Source organism: Dendrobates tinctorius, unplaced genomic scaffold (genome assembly GCF_039654945.1).
Source record: "Dendrobates tinctorius isolate UK_male_01 unplaced genomic scaffold, ASM3965494v1 ptg000351l, whole genome shotgun sequence".
NCBI classification, from domain to species: domain Eukaryota; kingdom Metazoa; phylum Chordata; class Amphibia; order Anura; family Dendrobatidae; genus Dendrobates; species Dendrobates tinctorius.
Window position 1 is genome coordinate 736,623 of NW_027362017.1, and position 19,960 is coordinate 756,582.

General features: G+C 44.9%; 1 protein-coding gene across 5 annotated transcripts in view; it reads left to right on the top strand.

Moving 5' to 3' along the window:
- The window catches only part of ACHE (acetylcholinesterase (Yt blood group)), a 62,178-nt gene that overhangs the window by 7,001 nt on the left and 35,217 nt on the right, over window positions 1–19,960 (top strand). The window contains exon 1 of one of the 5 annotated variants that reach the window (XM_073562430.1): window positions 17,297–17,411. The exons of the other annotated variants lie outside the window; for them this stretch is intronic. The gene's annotated coding sequence lies outside the window, so the exon portion shown is untranslated. Of the gene's footprint in view, window positions 1–17,296; window positions 17,412–19,960 lie in introns of those variants that run through there. 5 annotated transcript variants of the gene reach the window in all.

A 19,960-nucleotide genomic window follows, 5' to 3' on the forward strand; every position in this document is an offset into this window, starting at 1 on the left:
ATATATTCTTGTACATAGGGGGAAGTATTAAAGAACCACCCCAAGTTCTCTATGTATATTGCAATCCTATTATCTTGTGCACGTCCTCGTTTTGCAATGTAAGTAGCTCCACAGCAAACCAATATTATGGCTTCTGGACCTGTTCACAAGGTGTCGAGTGTTTACAAGACCCGTAAACGATGACAGATCTCCAACCTTTCCTCTTTGCGTTAGTTTTGGCAGAACCGTGTGTGTAAAAGGCGTCCTACAATCCAGAATTGTACATAAGTTTATTTGCATAGCCATGATGGGTGAAGGGCCTGGTGTTGCCTCTGACTCCTGTGGGGCTTGTTTTGGTGTCCATCCTGTATTAGGTCTGTTGATTCTTCCTTCTGTGGGTGGGTCTCGGATTACTTGGTAATCCAAGAGTTGTTGGCCATGGCTTATGAGGATTGAGCTAAGACTCCTCCAAACCAGCCAGGGTGAATCAGGTTTGCAGCAGGTCAGGACAGCCAGAGGGGCTCTACTAAGTACTGGGGACTGTAGTCAGGGCGGGGTGAATAATTCTCATCTCAGTCAGTAATGGTGGTGGTGAGCTTAGAGGTTATGGGGTGTGTTTTTTTTTTTTTTTTTTTTTTTTTTTTTTTTTTTTTTTGAGACCGGGATGCATGTAAGGACTTCATAGTGTTATGACTGTTGCAGGTGACTTCACCTTATTACCTCGTAGGTTTTGACTTTTTTGGGACAGTCGTGTCCTGCCCTTTCTGCCTTTCGCTTGCATGTAGCAAACCATAACCACTTAAGTGTAGAAGCCACAATCTGTCACTTCGTATAGATGCACGCAAATACTGACACCTAACGGAAATGTTGAAATCCAAAATTGGAGCATATTGAAGCATGTCATGCTGTACTATTATAGCCCCTTACTAAATATTGGACCCATATCGGAGTTCAAAAAATACATGAAAACCGAAAAAAGATATGAACTCAAGTAGACAAAATATAACAATCTTTATTACATGTAAAAATACATTACATATTAAAAAGGTGGGAAACCCAATTAGAAATACCACCACCCACAAGTCCATTATAGTAGGATATACCAAAAGCCAAGGCACGGTGCTGCTCTTACATAGCCGCCAAACAATGCGAGAGTAATGGGCACAGACATCACTAAGATTCCCCATAAGCAGGCAGTGTCCCAATACAAAAGAATAACCTGCCTCCTGTGGGTGGTGATATAAGCCCCGACGTACGTTTCGGCCTTCTTCCGGGGGTTAACATCACACCTACCAGAGCGTGTCTTTATATACAAGGCAATCCAATCAGAAGTCCCCTCACAAATCACCTTTTTACAATGAAGCTATTGGCTATTCACTTCTTAGAGGATGGGTACATTTAAATCCTCACCATATCCAGGGAGGGGGGTGTATTACATGTAGACAGTGGGCGGAATAATTAAATAATCACACCTATCCGCTCAAAGCACCAATCGTAAACCCGCCCACAGTGTAACTAATAAGGCCCATCTGGTAAATCTACATAAGAAAACATGTAGTAGGGGTGTACTGACATTGCCACCCCATAGTGGCGCATGCTGCACCGACAAGTGGCCCGAGAGAACCGCCAGATGTGGCAAGACGCGAGCCAAGCCCCTTCCACGTCTGACGTAGGAGGAACCAGCCCACACAGCGTTGGACGCCGCATCCAGCGATTCCACCCGGCGGGCGCACAAGGTGCAATCTGGGCAGCCCGAATAAAACCATACCCGAACAGAAGGGATAACCCTCATAATCAAATGGCTAACTTCAAATATAAGGCTACTTTCACACATCAGGTTTTCGGCGTCAGGCACGATCCGGCGTCGTGCCGGAACGCCGGATCCGGCAAATGTTTCGTAAAACCGGATGTGACGGATCCGGTTTTCTGCCGGATCCGTCTTTTTCTTGACAGACAAAACTGGATCCGTCTCATCTGGTTCATCCGTTTTTTGACAGATTACGCCGGATCCGGTTTTTAAAATTGACCCTTGTGACCTTCCGAACGGGATTGGCTACTGGAAAACTATATATAGCGTGTTCCTACAGCCCTTCTTTGACAGGTTGTAGAGGAGAAAGTGCACGTTGGAGAGAAGAGCAAGTTACTGGCGAAGATGGATGTTGTGATTGGAAATATTTTGAAGAATTTGGCGGATTTTATAGCGGAGGCGAATCGTTTGAGGGTGATCTGGAGATGGAGAGAGCGAGACAGCAGCGCATCAGGCATCGTAGACGACGTTTGTGGATCCACCCCATCACAGCCAAGAGAATGACGCGTGGGGTCTATTCTACACTCTGCATGGACCTTCGACGAAACCCGGATAAATTTTTTGGGATATGTACGGATGAAAATGGAGAATTTTGATTACTTGGTGGAGCGCATTGCACACCTCATAAGAAAAGCGGACACCTATTGCCGCTTCTCTGTTTCACCCGCAGAGCGTCTGATGGTGACTTTAAGGTAAGCCACATTTATTGGATATGCTCGCATCAGAGCACACTTTCACTGCAATCTTGTTGGTGGTAGTTTGTATCTCCAAGTGTTATAGCTCAGTTTTGGTATGTAATGCTGTGATTTAAAATTAATTTATTTTTTAATTCCCCACAGATTTCTTGCAACTGGAGAATCCCTTTCGTCACTGCATTTCCAGTACAGACTCGGGATTTCCACCATATCTGGAATTGTGAAGTACACATGCCGTGCGCTGTGGGACTCCTTAGCTGAAGAGTTTTTACCAGAGCCCACAACAGAGAGGTGGATTGAAATTGCTGACAAGTTTCAACAGATATGTCAGTTTCCAAACTGCTTGGGCGCTGTGGACGGGAAATATATCCGCATTGTAAAGCCAGCTGGATCGGGATCGGAATATTTCAATTACAAGAAATATTTTTCAACTGTCCTCATGGCCATCGCTGACGCAGAATACAAATTTATTGCGGTTGATATTGGGGCCTATGGCCGCTCCAATGACTCTCAAGTTTTCAAACTGTCTGCCATGGGGCGTAAACTGTATGGAAACACCTTCCAGTTCCCACCACCTAGACCGCTGCCGCAAACATCTGGTCCACCTATGCCATTTGTCTGTGTAGGGGATGAAGCCTTCCAGCTGTCAGAACACCTTTTGAAACCGTACTCTAGCAGAGGATTGACAAGACCAAAACGCATTTTTAATTACCGCCTCACAAGAGCAAGAAGAATGGTTGAATGTACCTTTGGTATTCTGACAGCCAAATGGCGGGTCCTATTGACTGTGATCAACCTCAAGACAGAAACTGTGGACGAGGTGATCAAAGCTTGCGTGGTACTCCACAATTTTGTTATCTGCAAGGAACCCATTTCCATTGAGGACACCTCTGAAGAAACCACCTTGCAAGATTACCATGACATTACCACTAGAAGTTCTGTGACGGTTTCAGTAATGAGGGACAATTTTGCACTATACTTTGTCACCTCAAGGCAGAGTACACTGGCAGGATGACAGAGTGTGAAAGATTTGTGCCCTAACCAAACTTGTGTACCTTCTGTACCAACAGTATATACCTTTGCCAACCAAAGTTGGCTATCTTGTCATGGTCTCTATTTTTAGCTTTAGGCCACAGGTGTGTACCTGGTTGTGTTTTATGCAAAGTATTTCACCTTTTAACAAAAGTTGTGTACATTGTTAGGAAATCGCCAACAATAAACACAACTTTTTAGGTGAAATACTTTGCTTCAAACACAACCAGGAACACAACTGTGGCAAAAAGCTAAAATTTACCCACAGTTATATACCTGGTTTTGAATACCATTTCACCTTTTAAATACCCTGTATTTAACCTTTTTCGCTGCAGAAAGAAATGACAGACAACCAGTGTAAAATAATTTAACTTTTATTGAAAAATGTTTTTTTTTTTTTAGTAAACTTTTTTTAAAATTTTAATAAACTTGTTTAATAAAGCTTTGAAACTATAAAACTGAAACCATAAAACTGGTCATTTTTATTTAAATACACACATTATAAATCTGTGTACTGTGGGGTGGAAATACTGCTGGAGGGGCTGCGGGACACTTCGACACTGGGAGTGTGGAGAGAGGACTGGGATCGTGGTGGGGAAGGAACAGTTAGAGGTGAAGGTGTGGAAAAAACTACAGAATGGGTGGACATGTGGGAAGCAGAAGAGGTGGTGGGTGGTGGAGTGGAGGGTTGGGCAGGGACTGTAGGAGCAGATGATGTTGATGGCAAGTTGTATGGGGAAGGAGTTTGGTACAGGGCAGGTTGCTGGAAGTGGGGAGATGTCTGGTACGGGGCAGGTTGCTGGAAGTGGGGAGATGTCTGGTACGGGGCTGGTGCTGGGGAGGTTGCTGGTGCTGGGGAGGTGGATGGTATGTAATAGGAGGGGGAGGATGGAAAGTGGCTGGAGGGGGTGTAGATGTAATAGGAGGGGGAGGATGGAAAGTGGCTGGAGGGGGTGCAGCTGGAGGAACTACTGTAGTGGGAGGAAGAGGTTGGGAGGTAACTTGCTGGAGAGCAGCGTGGCATGAATGCATTACATGCATCTGCTGGGCAGGAGAGAGCGTTTCCATGCGCTCCACAACAGACCTGAAAAAGGTGTGGTTTGGCGAAGATCTTGCTTCTGAATGCATGGTTTGCAGAAGTGTCTTCACCTCCAGAATGCTGGAGTTGATCTGCTGAAAGCCTGCGGAGATTTGCTCTGACAAGACTTTTAGACAGTTCTGGAAAGATGCATTCAGATGCAAGAACTCTGGTGCATAACTCTTTTCCTGACCCCTCTGCCGCTGCCGCCCAGTACCCGCAGGTGTACTAGAGGTGGCAGGGGCAGAAGGGTGGGGTAAAGGGAAAGCGATCTCCTCACCAGCAGCTTCATGTAATGTAGGCGGCCACGATGCTCCTGTGCTGGTGGATGGGACAGATGGGTCGAATGTGTGGGAAGGCGCAGATGTACCGGGGCGGTCGAAGTGTCCCTCGGTGCCGGTCTCCTCAGGGATCGCCTCAGAAGGGTCCAATCGTGCAGGCTCCCGAGTGCTGCTCACCGTGCTGTGGAATAAAGAGAAAAAAAAACAATTAAAATACTGACATGGTATGGCCCTGGCTGAAAAGAAAAAATTTACATCTAACATTTTTTTTTTTTTTTTTTCACATGTGGTGTGTAATATTTACCTTCTAGTGACCATTGTTTCCCGGAGGAACAACAGGGCTTCTGCGTACTTGTACTTGCTCCTGCGTCCTCCAGATCCACTCGGGGCCCGCATCTCTTTATTGAACTCCTTCTTGAAACGATCCCTCACAGACCGCCACCGATTCACAATTCTGTTCCCTGAAACGAGTGGTTAGTATACAACATCAGTGTTTCCCAAACTCCAGTCCTCATGGTCCCCAGGGGTCATGTTTTCAGGATTTCCATAGTAAATAGAAATCCTGAACACATGATCCGTGGGGACCACAAGGACTAGAGTTCGGCAAACACTGGTTTACATCAAGCAACCGGTACTGTATATACTTACGCTCTTTAATCTGGGCCCGAACATCGAGGTCCTCCCAGCGGCCCACAAGGAGCAAACAGATTTCCTCCCAGAGTCGTCGGGTAACGATAAGGTCAGCGTGGCGGCGGTCAGCCATATTCCAGAGCGGCTCCCTTTCTCTGACGAGATCGATGAGGTGGTCCACATCGAGTCCTTCATCCTCACCGTCAGAGTCGGGAGCACGCTGTGAAGGCTGTTAAAGAAAGACAAAAATAACATAATTAGCCTCCACAAAAGAAATGAGGAAAAAAAGCAAAAATATTTATACTTACACGCTGGTGACCGCCGCGTTGCTGTCGCCGACGACCCTGGGAGGCACTGCGAGGACCTCTTGGCCGAGCACCAGATTGGGAAGACTAGAGAAGAAAACAAAAAATGTTATGTCTTTGGATGTAGGCATTTGTTTGCTGTGTGTGGTCTGCAGAACATTGTTTTCTATGTGTTGTGTGTAGTGTGATGTTGTGTTTCTGCGTTTGATGCAAAAAACTTACCAATTGTGAGCCCACTCCAAGCGTCTGTCCACCCCTTCCTTCTTCTGGGAGCTCCTCTTCATCTTGTGAATTCTGTTTTGAAATAAAAGGCAATTAATAGACATATATTACAGAGATGATGGATTTTGGAAATAAAAACTTACCGTCAAACGCTGACGATGCAAGGGAGGGCTCCCAGAAGATGATGTGCTGTCTTCCTGGTGGCCACACTCCATGCCTGTGGGTGGTGTTCCAGCTGCTGCCATTGCTGCTGCTGCATCTATTGGGCGGCTGTTGAATAAAGAGAAACAAAGGGCCAATGAATATCTTGATATTCAATAGCCCTAGTTTGGAGGAATGGGGGATTTGATAATTACCGTCTCATCTGCTGCTGGCCTCCCCTCCTCAGCATGTTCCATTTGGGGTGGTGGTGCTGCAGTGGTCTCCTGCCTTCTCCTGCTTCGCTTGGTTGCTTTGTTGGGTGTGGCTGTGGGTCCCACTGTCTTACTTTTATATATGTCTTGTGGGCAGAGCTACTGAGCATGCTCAGACCAAAAAAACCGGATCCGGCTTTCGCCAGATCAGGCGCATTGCGGCGCTCATAGGCTTTCATTGTGTGAAAAAGCCGGATCCGGCTTTTTCGCCGGAGACAAACGTTACAGTAGCCGTTTTTTCCAGACGCCGGATCGCGACACATTGCCGGATCCGGCGAAAACCGGATGAAACGCATGGCCATACGGCGCGATCCGGCGCAAATGCAAGTCAATGGGGGGGAAACCGGATCCGGCATTGCATTTTGCCGGATCCGGTTTCTGTCAAAAGCGCCGGATCGCGCCTGACGGCGAAAACCTGATTTGTGAAAGAGGCCTAAGACAAAATACCCAAATACTAAAACCCCTATTACTAAGAACTTACTAATAGATGTATATCTATCTACCTATAAAACGACATATCTATTAGGGGCATTAAAGTAATTAATAAAAGCAGAACGTTGCACTGGCAAAAACAATTGTATCGGAAGGTTAAACATTTCGTTACCAGATGGCCAAAATAAGAGGTAAAGAAAACACCCACCTGTAGAAACTCCTAATACTGGAAGCCCACCGAAATATGGAAGAATATAATAATTGGAAATATTACAATAGTCTTGAAGATATAAAAATCTTTATAGACCATAATGTACCAATAGCAAGTGTGTGTGTGTGTGTGTGTGTGTGTGTATATATATATATATATACTGTATATATACGACTAGAACCCATAGGAGACACTACATAAATTTAATGCACTAATTGCAAAAATACTTGCACCCACCCCCACAATCTACTGCAAAGATAATCCACATTACGCATAGAAACAGCGGTTTAAACATGTGAACACATCAATAACCTATAATATACAATAAATGTAATAAAATCAGCAAGACATCCTAAACGTTTAAATGCATAATGGTCACAATGTATACATACGGGAGAGAATGCAGAAAGTCATTACATATTACAACAAGTACAAAAACTTTTTTCCTTTTTCCATTTACCCCTTCACCCCCAAGGGTGGTTTGCACATTCATGACCGGGCCAATTTTTACAATTCTGACCACTGTACCTTTATGAGGTCATAACTCTTGAACGCTTCCATGGATCCCGGTGATTGTGACAGTGTTTTCTCGTGACATATTGTACTTCATGTTAGTGGTAAAATTTCATTCATATAACTTGCGTTTATTTGTGAAAAAAAAACGGAAATTTGGCGAAAATTTCGCAATTTTCCAACTTTGAATTTTTATGCCCTTAAATCACAGAGATACGGCACACAAAAAACTTGATAACTAACACTTCCCACATGTTTACTTTACATCAGCACAATTTTGAAACAAAAATTTTTTTTTGTTAGGAAGTTATAAGGGTTAAAAGTTGACCAGCGATTTCTCATTTTTACAACACCATTTTATTTTTAGGACCACATTTGAAGCCACTTTGAGGGGTCTATATGATAGAAAATACCCAAAAGTGACACCATTCTAAACTGCACCCCTTAAGGTGCTCAAAACCACATTCAAGATGTTTATTAACCCTTTAGGTGCGTCACGAATTTTTTTGAATATTTAAAAAAAAAAAAAAATGAACATCTAACTTTTTTTCACAAAAAATACTTCAGGTTCAACTTTTTTTTTATGGTAACAGGAGAAATTGGACTTCAAAAGTTATTGTGCAATTTGTCCTGAGTACGCTGATACCTGATTTGTGGGGGGGAACGACTGTTTCGTCGCATGGCAGACCTCAGAAGGGAAGGAGCGCCTTTGGAATTTTTCAATGCAAAATTGGCTGGAATTCAGATTGGACGCCATGTCACGTTTGGAGAGTCCCTGATGCACCTAAACAGTGGAAACCCCCTACAAGTGACCCCATTTTGGAAACTAGACCCCCCCCAAGGAACTTATCTAGATATGTGGTGAGAACTTTGAACCCACAAGGGCTTTACAGACGTTTATAACGTACAGCGGTACAATTAAAAACATATTTTCCACAAAAATGATCTTCTCACCCCAATTTTTATTTTCCCAAGGGTAACAGGACCGTAAAAGTTATTATGCAATTTGCCCTGAGTATGCTGATACCCCACATGTGGGGGTAAACCACTATTTGGGCGCATGGCAGAGCTCGGAAGGGAAGCAGCGCCATTTGACGTTTTTGGCTGGAATTGAGATCGGACACCATGTCGCGATTGGAAAACCCCTGATGTACCAAAACAGTGGAAACCCCCCACAAATGACACCATTTTGGAAACTAGACCCCCTAAGGAACTTATCTAGATGTGTGGTGAGCACTTTGAACCCCCCAGTGCTTCACAGAAGTTTATAACGCCCGGGCATGAAAATAAAAAATTCATATTTTTTCCACAAACATGATCTTTTAGTCTTTTTTTTTTTTTTTTTTTTTTTTTTTCTTTTTTCATTTTCCCAAGAGTAACAGGAGAAATTGGACCACAAAAGTTGTTGTCCAATTTGTCCTGAGCACGCTGACTCCCCATATGTGGGAGAAAACTACTGTATGGACACACGTCGGGGCTCGGAAGGGAAGCAGTGCCATTTTGGAATGCATACTCTGATGGAATGGTCTGCGGGTGTCATGTGCGTTTGGAGAGCCCCTGATGTACCTAAACTATTGAAACTCCCCACAAGTGACCCCATTTTGGACACTAGACCCCCCCCCCCCCCCGCACGGAACTTGTCTAGATGTGTGGTGAGCACTTTGAACCCCCAAGTGCTTCACAGAAGTTTATAACGCTCAGATGTGAAAATAAACATTTTTTTTTCCACAAAAATGATATTTTTGCCCCCAATTTTTTATTCTCCTAAGGGTAACAGGAGAAATTGGACCCCAAAAATTGTTTTGCAATTTGACCTGAGTAGGCTGATACCCTATATGTGGGGGTAAAACACTGTTTGGGTGCATGGCAGAGCTTGGAAGGGAAGGAGCACCATATGACTTTTTTCAACTCAGAATTGGCTGGAATTGAGATCAGACGCCATGTTGCATTTGGAGAGCACCTGATGTGCCAAACAGTGGAAACCCCCAATTCTAACTCCAACCCAAACCCCAACACACCCCTAACCCTAATCTCAGCCCTAATGGAAAAATGGAAATACATTTTTATAACTTTATTATTTTTCCCTAACTAAGGGGGTGATAACGGGGGGTTTGATTTACTATTTATGGCGGTTTTTATGTTTGGCGGCTGTCGCACGCTAAAAGACGCTTTTTATTGTAAAAATAGTTTTTGCATCACCACATATTGAGAGCTATAATTTTTCTGTATTTTGACCCACCGAGTCATGTGAGGTCTTATTTTTTGCGGGACGAGTTGATGTTTCTATTGGTAACATTTTCGGGCATGTGACATTTTTTGATTGCTTTTTATTCCGATTTTTGGGACGCAGAATGAACAAAAACCAGTGTTTCATGAATTTCTTTTGGGGGGGTGCGTTTACACCGCTCCGCGTGCAGTAAAATTGATAAAGCGGTTTTATTCTTCGGGTCAGTACGGTTACAGCGATACCTCATTTAGGTCGTTTTTTTTATGTTTTGTCGGTTTTATGCAATGAAAACTATTTTATATAAAAAATAATTTTTGCATCGCTTTATTCTGCGAGCTATAACTTTTTTATTTTTTCGCTGATGACGCTGTATGGCGGCTCATTTTCTGCGGAACAAGATGACGTTTTCAGCGGTACCATGGATATTTGTGTCTTTTTGATCGCGTGTTATTACACTTTTTGGCGGTATAATAAATCATTATTTTTTGCTTCGTTTTTTATTTTTAAAGGGGTTAACTAATGGGAAAGTTTTATAGGGCGGGTCGTTACGGACTCGGCGATACCTAACATGTGTACTTTTATTTTGGTTTTTTGTATTTTCAAAAAATGAATTTTTTGGAATTTTTTTTACTAATTTATTTGGCTTTTTTTAATTATTACACTTTTCTAAATTTTTTTTTAACTTTATTACATAGTCCCAGGTGGGACATCACTGTCCTGTGACAGATCGCTGATCTGTCACATCACAGATCACTGTCAGATCAGCAATCTGTCACAGGCACTGCACAAGGCTTCCTCATGCCTGCGCTTTGCAGGCACTGAGGAAGCCAGCTTCCTCCAGGCCCCCGTCGCCATCTTGGATCTGGGGGCCTGGAGGAAAGGAGCCCCCCGCAGCAGCGCTGCACATTGCGCTGCCGTGGGGGGCTCAGGGAAGCACGGAGGGAGCCCCCTCCCTGCCGATGCTTCCCTTTAACTCCCGGTACACTGCGATCATGTTTGATCGCGGTGTGCAAGGGGGTAACGTGTCGGGGGCGGTCCATGACCGCCCCTGACACATTGTGCTGGGTGTCTGTGATAATCAGCTGACACCCGGCCGCGATCAGCGGCGCTCACCACGTGGGCGCCGCTCATCGCGCTAGACGTACTATCCCGTCCATGGGCATAGGGGCCCGGGTCCCATGGACGGGATAGTACGTCTGATGTCAGGAAGGGGTTAAAGTCCCTTTCAAGGAATCCAGCCGTGTATCCCAGATATACAGCATTACTTGATATTAAGGTGGTTGAGGGAATTCACGACGGGTCCACACGGAGCACAAAAGACGCGCTCTGCAATTGAACAAAGAATAAAGTGAATATACATAAAAACAAGGTGAGATAAAAAATTGACCAGAAAGCGGGGGTTGGGGAACCAGAACGAAGCTGCAGGTCTCACTGAGCCCATATGGGTACATGGTCTTTAGAGTCCAAATCCATTTTGTTTCAAGTCTTGCTAGAGGTCGTGTAACTTCACCAAACATCGTGGAGAATTCTATCAATACCGACTTTAAGTCCCCTAGGATCGCTCTGATAGTACAGTTTGAAGTGTCTGGGTATCGTACGTAGATGATCAACACATACCTCTTCCCTAGCAGCAAGAATATCGCGTACACGTTCCCTTATATGTATTTTCAAAGCTCTCGTGGTGAGGCCTATATAAATCTTATTACAACGGCAGTGGGCATAATAGACCACTGCCTTGGTGGAACACGTGATTGAGTTCTTATACTGCTTGCTGCCATCAGAAGAGGAGAAAGTATTGGCCTGTTCTACATTCGGGCACGGAACACCTCCCCACTTTTGTTTTCAAGATGGAAGTTGTTGGTCATTCTTCTCATAATGACTATGGACCAATATGTCCCTCAGATTCTTACTACGTCGTGCGGTGATAGTCGGAACAGATGATAAATAATTGCCAAGTGTCTTATCCGCAAGAAGTACAGGCCAATATTTGGTCATAATTTTTCTCATTGACTCCCATTGGGAGTGGTGATCATTCGAACTTAATATCCTTCTGATGAACATTTCCACCCGGGGCCTAGATCACGTCATGTCTCTTCTGACCCATAGCTCGATCATGTTACTTTTTAACCTGTCGCCTGCTATATCCTCTAGACAAAAATCTTGGTGCCTGCTTATGGGGAATCTTAGTGATACATTTGGGGATGTCTGTGCCCATTACTCCCGCATTGTTTGGCGGCTATGTAAGAGCGGCACCGTGCCTTGGCTTTTGGTGTAACCTTTTGTGGTGGTATTTCTAATTGGGTTTCCCACCTTTTTAATATTTATGTAAGGTAAATATTGACAGCTGCAGAAGTAAAAACGCCTTTTCTTCTGGAGTCTTGCCCACAAGGAAGGAAAAACCGTGGCTCAACTCCTTTTGAAGCCACAACATAACTTCACCTGTAGAGAAACTTTCCAGTAATTCAGCAGCTCTGTGAATACAGCTGAGGCACTAATATATATTATTTTTTTTTTTTTTTTTTTTTTTTTTTTTCCCAGCCCCATTGGTAGCTGACAGGGTTTTGAGGCCACTGGTGGTGGTCATCTGCACTAGCCTGGAAACATCTTAAACAATGAGACACTATCTAGTAAAGAAACATAACAATTTTTTAGTGTTTCTACATTGAGTTCACACCTTGTTTTTGTGGAATTGCCCAGAGTGGGCAGGGTTGTACAATAAACCATGCACAAATTAGTGTGGGCTTAAATTGGCATGAATAAATGAGGGTGAAGTTGTCACAAATAGCCTGGTCCTCAGTTTCCAACATCCATACATTAGGCCCCCAGTATAGTTTGCGGCCCAATGATTGGCACAAAGCTGCGATTCTAGTGCCAGTGGTGCAGAAATCTGCTCGGTGGCATCTCTTCTCCCTAATTCCCCTATTGCAGAGCTGACCTGCGGTGCACTATGGTGCGGTGTTATTTTTGCAGTGTTGGCTGCAGCTGCTCCTTCTGAATGACCTCTGCATTGCAGCCTTGGTAACAAATCTTCCACATGGAGGTGAGCTCATTTTCCAGAGCACTTTATTAAATTACTGCAGCAGAGAGGTCTCGTTGTGTAGCGGATGGGGGGGGAGTGACAGGAGGCTGAAGCGAGCGATGCAGGCCGCGATCCAGAATGGTCAGATGCACATAGATGAGGCTGTCGATGGGCGGGAGGGGGGCCTTGTGGATCTGGGGCTCCGGTGCTGCTCCTCATAAACTGACGCCGAAATGATTTCCTAGTGCAGCTGTGCACATAATGGGATATGAGAACCATCTGGGGGTAAATGCAATTCACTCCAAATTAGCATTAACATGAAGACTGTTCTCTGGGGGGGGTCTCTGCAGACCACGAAGGGGTTAAAAAGCATGTTCTTGCAGCTGTGGTCTCTGCTCCTCTTGCGCAGAGCCCAGTCTACCGCATGCTTGAAAGAACATGTCCAGGTGTGTGTGCACACGTTGCAGACCTGCGGATTAGCCTGCAGTTTTCTCCCTGCGGCTTGACACCTAACCCCTGCGGATTCCGCACAAAGAATTCACATGCTGCGGTTTTGAAACCGCAGAAAAATCCGCACCATGTGCACTGCGTCTTTCATTTTACATAGATACATAGACTAAAATGGTACTGTACAACACAGCAGAATCTGCAACGTGTGCACCCCCCCCGCGTCCCCGTTGCTGCATGCGTGGACATGGGACATGTGGCTGCTGGGACTTGGACACTCAGTCAGCACCCAATCATGGCAAGTGACACCTTATCCGAGGACACTACCTCCATCACGACTCTCCCCCTCAATAACCAGGTCCATATAGTGTTATGGGAGCATGGTCCTATCCCCCTCTATACTGGATCTGCCACTATTCCTCACACCACCCCTATACACGGTCTTGTGCCTCACTATAACACTTGCCCCTTTATTCTGTTCCCATTGACCCTTATACCCCATTCCTTTTTTCCTTGGTGACACAATCCAACCCAAACTATAAATGTGATCAGTGTCAGGAAACCTCCAGCAGATTAAATATAGATGACGGAGGGGAGACGCTCACTTCTGGCTTTCTATATATAGACTGTAGTAATGGCAGGAGGCTATATAAAGACAAGGGGAAGAGGTAGCGGAGACTCTGCGCTCCCGTGTCCTCCGGGGGCCGCTCCATATCCACCACTCGGGCCTACATCTACATTAGTGAATTAAGGACCTGACCCCCGAGGCCGCGGCACTGGACAGGATGTATAAAGCAGGCGAATAGTGGGGGCACTCGGTGACCTGGGGGTCCCTCGTTGGTTGCCCTTATGTTCCGTCATAATGTATGAGGGTTTACACCACCCCACTGTGGGGGGCCATGTACTAGTGGTTATATATGGGCACTAGGCCGTGGGTAACCATAATGATATACAAATATGGCAGCACTCTACTATGTAATATCTAGAAAACACCGCAGCTCCAGGACATGTTCCATGTGGGGGCATCAGATTCAGCAGATGGCAAGGGGGCAGGAAAGCTTCCCATAAGCATTAAGACTTCCCTTCATTGGAACCAAGGTGTCACGGCCAAGCCCTGATAACCAGCCCCGAGCACTAGCATCCCCTATCTGTACAGCAGTCAGGGAGTAACGTCCTCCTGGCATCACCACTGACTCTCAGACGCAACTAGAAGTGTGATCCATCACTGCACAGAACACATCTCCTCCAGACTCCAGTGGTGGCAACTTGCACCACTCTATCAGACGCTCAGCATTGTGCTTGGTGATGTATGGCTGCTTGGCCATGAAGCTCCTGGTGGGGGTGCAGTGTTTATGCTGATGGTAATACCAGAGGAGGTCTGGACTCTGCAGTTATGGTGTTAGTAGATCGGTGGTGACTCTTCTGCCCTCAGAATATTGACCCTAAACCTGGTTACTGACTGTGTGGCCATTACCAGAAACGGCAGTAACACTCTTTCCTCACTGTGGAGGAATTTCAGTTACACTCTGCAGAATTTGGACTCCTGTAGCTCCGGCTCTTTTCATGTAGTATAAGTCATCCAAGCTTTGGCTCAGACTGGTGGGTGGACGTTGTCCCTCAGCACTTTCTGATCTCTAACGCTGATTATACAGCAGTGTTCCTCCACTTCATTCCTCCTGATGTATCTGAGCAGCCTTCATTCCATTACAGTAATTGGACGCAGTGCATGCTCTGGATGGAGTCACATCAGCAGAAGAGCAGGTGGGAGCCTCCCGTTAAATCACACACCTGGCATCAAGGGTCCATAAATCTAATCTAGAATGACATGAAGTATCGACCAGCATCCTGACACCTCACCAGTATGAGGCTGTGTGGGGAGTCTTCTCCTGTCATCAGACAAGTGAATAACTTGCCAATTGGACACGCTTATGGACACCATTTCATAGTGCATCACGGCTCCCTTTCGTCTCAGTTTTGATTGCACTTAAGACTCCCTTGAACATGTTCCTCTCCTGAAAAGTTGAGTGTCTTTAGTGCCAGAGTGGTTTCCCACAGTAGAAAACTAAATTGTCCATTTTTGACTACAAAACCATCCAAGAATAGGCATGCATTGTCCTTAAGCTTTTCCTTGGAGGGTTTCCAACTCAAAAACCTGGCCCTTCATCTGAAGTGGAAGGGGTGTTTTCGCATCAGTTCATCTCGATGTTGACCCAAGCATGTGTAGAGAAATGGGTCTTCATCACAGCCAGGAATAATTATATCTATGAAAGGGTACAGGGCAGATGGTTTAGGAGATGCCTTAGAAACATAATACAGATATAACTTTTCATCTTTATCTAAAAGACGAAAAAAAACCTGAGGACATAAGAGGACCTGCAGAGAATAGCTGACGACCAGCATAGATTCAAGAAGAACATGACTAATATGGAGATGGATAACTTCCTCCAATACACAACATTATGGGTTATCACTAATTTGGTGACAAAATTAACAATTAAAGAGGTTGCACTTGATGGAGCTAGGTCTTTCAACCTGTGTGGACATGCCTTGCCTGCCCCCCCCCCCCCCCCCCACCCAAACATTGCCTGGATGAAGGAATCTCAACATGCCTGACGACCTTGTTCTCCAAGTGAAAGTGGTGGTCTTGTTGGTAAGAACAAGGACATGCAAGAACCTAGAGTTGGGCCAAATGGCAAAAAATAGTCTGGAGCTGTCCCTAGTGCTGAATGCTCCCTATTGAGATTAGGATGGTTAAGATTTGGAGACATTCTTCCTTTCTTCCCTGTTATTACATTTGGCCCCTGACCCCCACACTGTTATACTGGATGTCTTAGAGTTCCGTCAGTGCTGCCTTTTATGACCTCCATAAGGATGTCAACCACAGATGAGCTAAAAAAAAAAAACCCTAGTAAGAGACTATACTATTTGGGTTTGGTCTTCGTTTGGCACTCTTCAGGATCCACTGAAGTACCATCATGGGACAAGTAATTCTCAGATGGGTCAACAGTGAGCCTAACTGGAATCTTACTGAAGGTTCCTGAGAACCAAAGCGTCACTACTAAACACATGAATCACTTTTTTTTTTTTTTTTAAAAAGTGACACCAGATACGACCCCCTCTTGTTAGGCGCAATCCGTCCACCTCAGTACTCCAGTGCTCGTGTTTTATAGCGGCACATGGGAGTGCAGGAGCCATTATTCATTTTGACATGCCTCAATTGCTTTTTGCTCACATTGATGGCACCCGAGACAGTTCTGTGACTGACAATGCCGGGAGAGCTCTTCCTGTCTAAATCGGTGTACTATGTAATTCATTTCTCAGTAGAATGGTCTCTAAGGAAGATGTCTATTTTCAGCTGTCTAACCAGAGCAAGGTCTACATCTATTTCTAGCCATTTGTATCAGACTACAGCAGTCTCTCACTCTGGCAGTCTAGCATTGGAACACTGGAATATGAATGGTCTTTTGTCTGTCCACACATGAGCACTCTGTTCTAGCTGTCTATTTATATAGACATCTGATAAAGCACTCTCTCATCCTGGAAGACTGTAGCTGTCCAAATAGAATTGGGTGCAGCAGACATGGCTGTCATCTTATAGTGGAGCTTCAGCTATTCGGCTCTGTCAAGAACAGTCCTGAATGCGGTGTCCCAGTACAGAGGTGCATTATTTTTCTGGCTTTTTGCATCCTGAGTAGATGGTATCCTAATCCTAGCAGAAGTTGCACTTTTACACTTCTCCCTAAAGGGCCACAAATTTTTATTTTTTTGCAATTTTCTACTTTACTTCCCTTGACTTGGGTCGTAGAGAGCCGCCCAGACTGCGGTCCCTATACTCTTTCGGTCCAAATACAGGAAGGTGCTGCCTGTCTAAAGCAGACGTTGCATCCTCCTATGTGTTCTCTAGCTGTCTTGCTGCTGACAGCATTTTGTGCTCTCTAGCGGTCTTCCTGGCTGCTGTCTCTTCAGCCACTGCAGGGAGGGAGTGATGGAGGCAAAGGAGGAGTTATCCAGAGGCTGGAGAGAGTAAGACACTGAGATAAGCAGAAGGAGGGATAGACTGACGGAGGGAGAGCAGAGCTAGAGAACCATCCACAGGCAAGATCTGTTCAGATTGTCTCAGGTAAGGACGGACTACGACAGTATGTATTGGTATGTGGGCACCTTAACCGATTCTTTGGACTTGTACGCAATGGCTTAGTTTGTCAGCTCTTATATTTTCATGTTAAGCCTTGATCAATGTGTTGGTCATTAATGGGTCATCCGATGACCAACATCTGCTGGACACACGTGTCAACAATCAAGGATGACATGCCTACATGATGGAAATACAACAGGGTTCTCCAGTATGTATCTGGGGGGGTGTCGAGTTGCCCTGTAATGACAGTGACTTGCATTGAGGTGACGATGACATGCATTATTTGTGTACCGTGATGGACAGCTCCTGGGTGGAGAAGATGGCATGTATGTTGAGCATCGCTGCTCAAGTGACATTGATGGGCAGCTTTTTGATGGAGGTGTCATCTATCACTTTTGGTACTGAAGATCTTGGCATAGAAGTTGCCTTGATATTTCATGTGTTGGTTAGCCGTGTCACCCATAAGATGAGAACAGTATAAACCCATGTGTTGGCAATGGCATGACCAACTTGCTATTTAAGGTGATGGTGGCCTCTAAATCATAGACTGGCAGGTAACAATCCATCGGAACCCCAGAAACTAGATGTTTTAATGGCGAGATGACCACCTTTTTACCAACTTATCTTGATTTTTGGAAGTTCCTTGCTAGCAAAGCACCATTAAGGTCCCTCCCATATCCTTTGAGGAACTACTCAAATGCTTCCACTCACTATAGGTGTTTAGTTCTCATTGGCGTAAAGGGCTCAGAGTAACACTTACTCTTCATGTATTGCGTGAAAGCTGTCAGATTGTATGACACTGGCCGGAAGTCTTGAAGATTAGGTGACACAAGCCATACATTTTTTCGCACAGGGTGACTGCTGTCTGTTTGGGGTTGGGTTACTACTGCTAGTGGCTGCAGTGCCTGGAATCGGTCCCACCGGCCATCAGAATTTCATCTTGTCGCGGAAGGAGTTGGCTGTAAAGGGAACAGATGTAGAATGTTGGGATAGTTTCTGGTTGTGTTTGGTAGTTTGCAAGTATTTAATTATAGGTGGCGCTGGTCCAAGGAGTCTATTAATAATTCAATTGTAAACACAGCTGGTAACTATCAATGTGCAAGGCTGCAATCTTAGGACCAGGGACGCAGCAAGATCAATCCCATGGTCATCTTGTACAGTCGGGACACTCTGTAGACATCCAACATGGCTTTTTAAAGGAAAGATCACTTGACCTCCTTGTTGGCTTGAGATGACCTTGTTTCTGTTTTAAATCCTATATATAGAAAACATGTGCACAGCAGACTAATGGTGCTCAGGTAGGTTCCCAAACCGTAATAAATGTAAAGATAGAACCCAGCACTCAACTTGGTGTAAAGATTGTAGGTGATTTTATTCAATCCCAAACGGTAGCATTATAAAACGTTTCGGTCCATACAAAAGACCTTCGTCAGTTGCATACTGAGGGTTGTGTTACACATACAATGGCCAACCACAGGATAGCAATAAGGTGAATGCCAAAAGGCTATACTTGTAGTAAAGTATATTAGGTAACAGCAGGGTGGATGCAGCCTTAGTTGTAGCTGCTGACACGGTATCCCCCATTGGTCTGGGTCAAAATCGCCTACAATCTTTACACGAAGTTGAGTGCCGAGTTCTATCTTTACATTAAATCCTGTATATTGATGGTCACTAAGTGTTTGGAGTCCAGAAGATAAAATATAACAAGGGAAGCCTCCTTCTCTCCTGATTTTTCTAACCTCTGGGATGGAGGAATTTTCCACCCTTCTGCCTACTACGCTGCAATGTCATGGCAGAAACTATTCTCCATCCTCTAGTCACTTCCCATCACCCCCAAATGGGAACTCCAAAAGGGATGAATCTGGTTTTATCCTCCTGATTGCAGAATGACTGAAAACATAGCATTTCTAGTATGTCTAGCTGCCACTTCTGATTCCCCTGTAGCTAGACCCTTGGGTGTTGGAAGACCAGTATTAAGTTACAAGACATACTTTGAATTTGATTAAGCCACCTTCTGTGGAGACACAAGGGGAGGGTGGGTCAGTGAATGCTCTCATCCACTGACCCAAGACCACATGGACCAGGGGTAATCCCACTGAATGCTCATCTACTTATAGTGAATAATCATCTAATTATAGTGTATATAATACTACTCAGACAACACATGGTGAGGGTAAAACAGTGTGGCAATATTTAATTGAACTACAAAATGATGACCTATAGAACAGTCCCAGCAAAATATCCAAGATGGTGCAAAAATAGTCACTCTCTTGGAATAGAGCTTTTGGTGAGCACCCTGAGGGGAGGTAACAAACGTCGGAAGCTAACAGTCCATTAAGGTACATGACTGAAGGGTCGCAGTTTGGCTTCTCCATGGAGCAAGGTGACCAGTAGATCCCAATCCTGGCTTCCCCAAGCATATCCGTTTGTTCAGTGATGGTCATTGGAGCAGATCTGTAGTCTTTCAGCTGGGAGCATGGTCCCCTAAGCTGACATCCTGTAGAATGTCAATTGTGTCCCTCTTGATGGAGCCA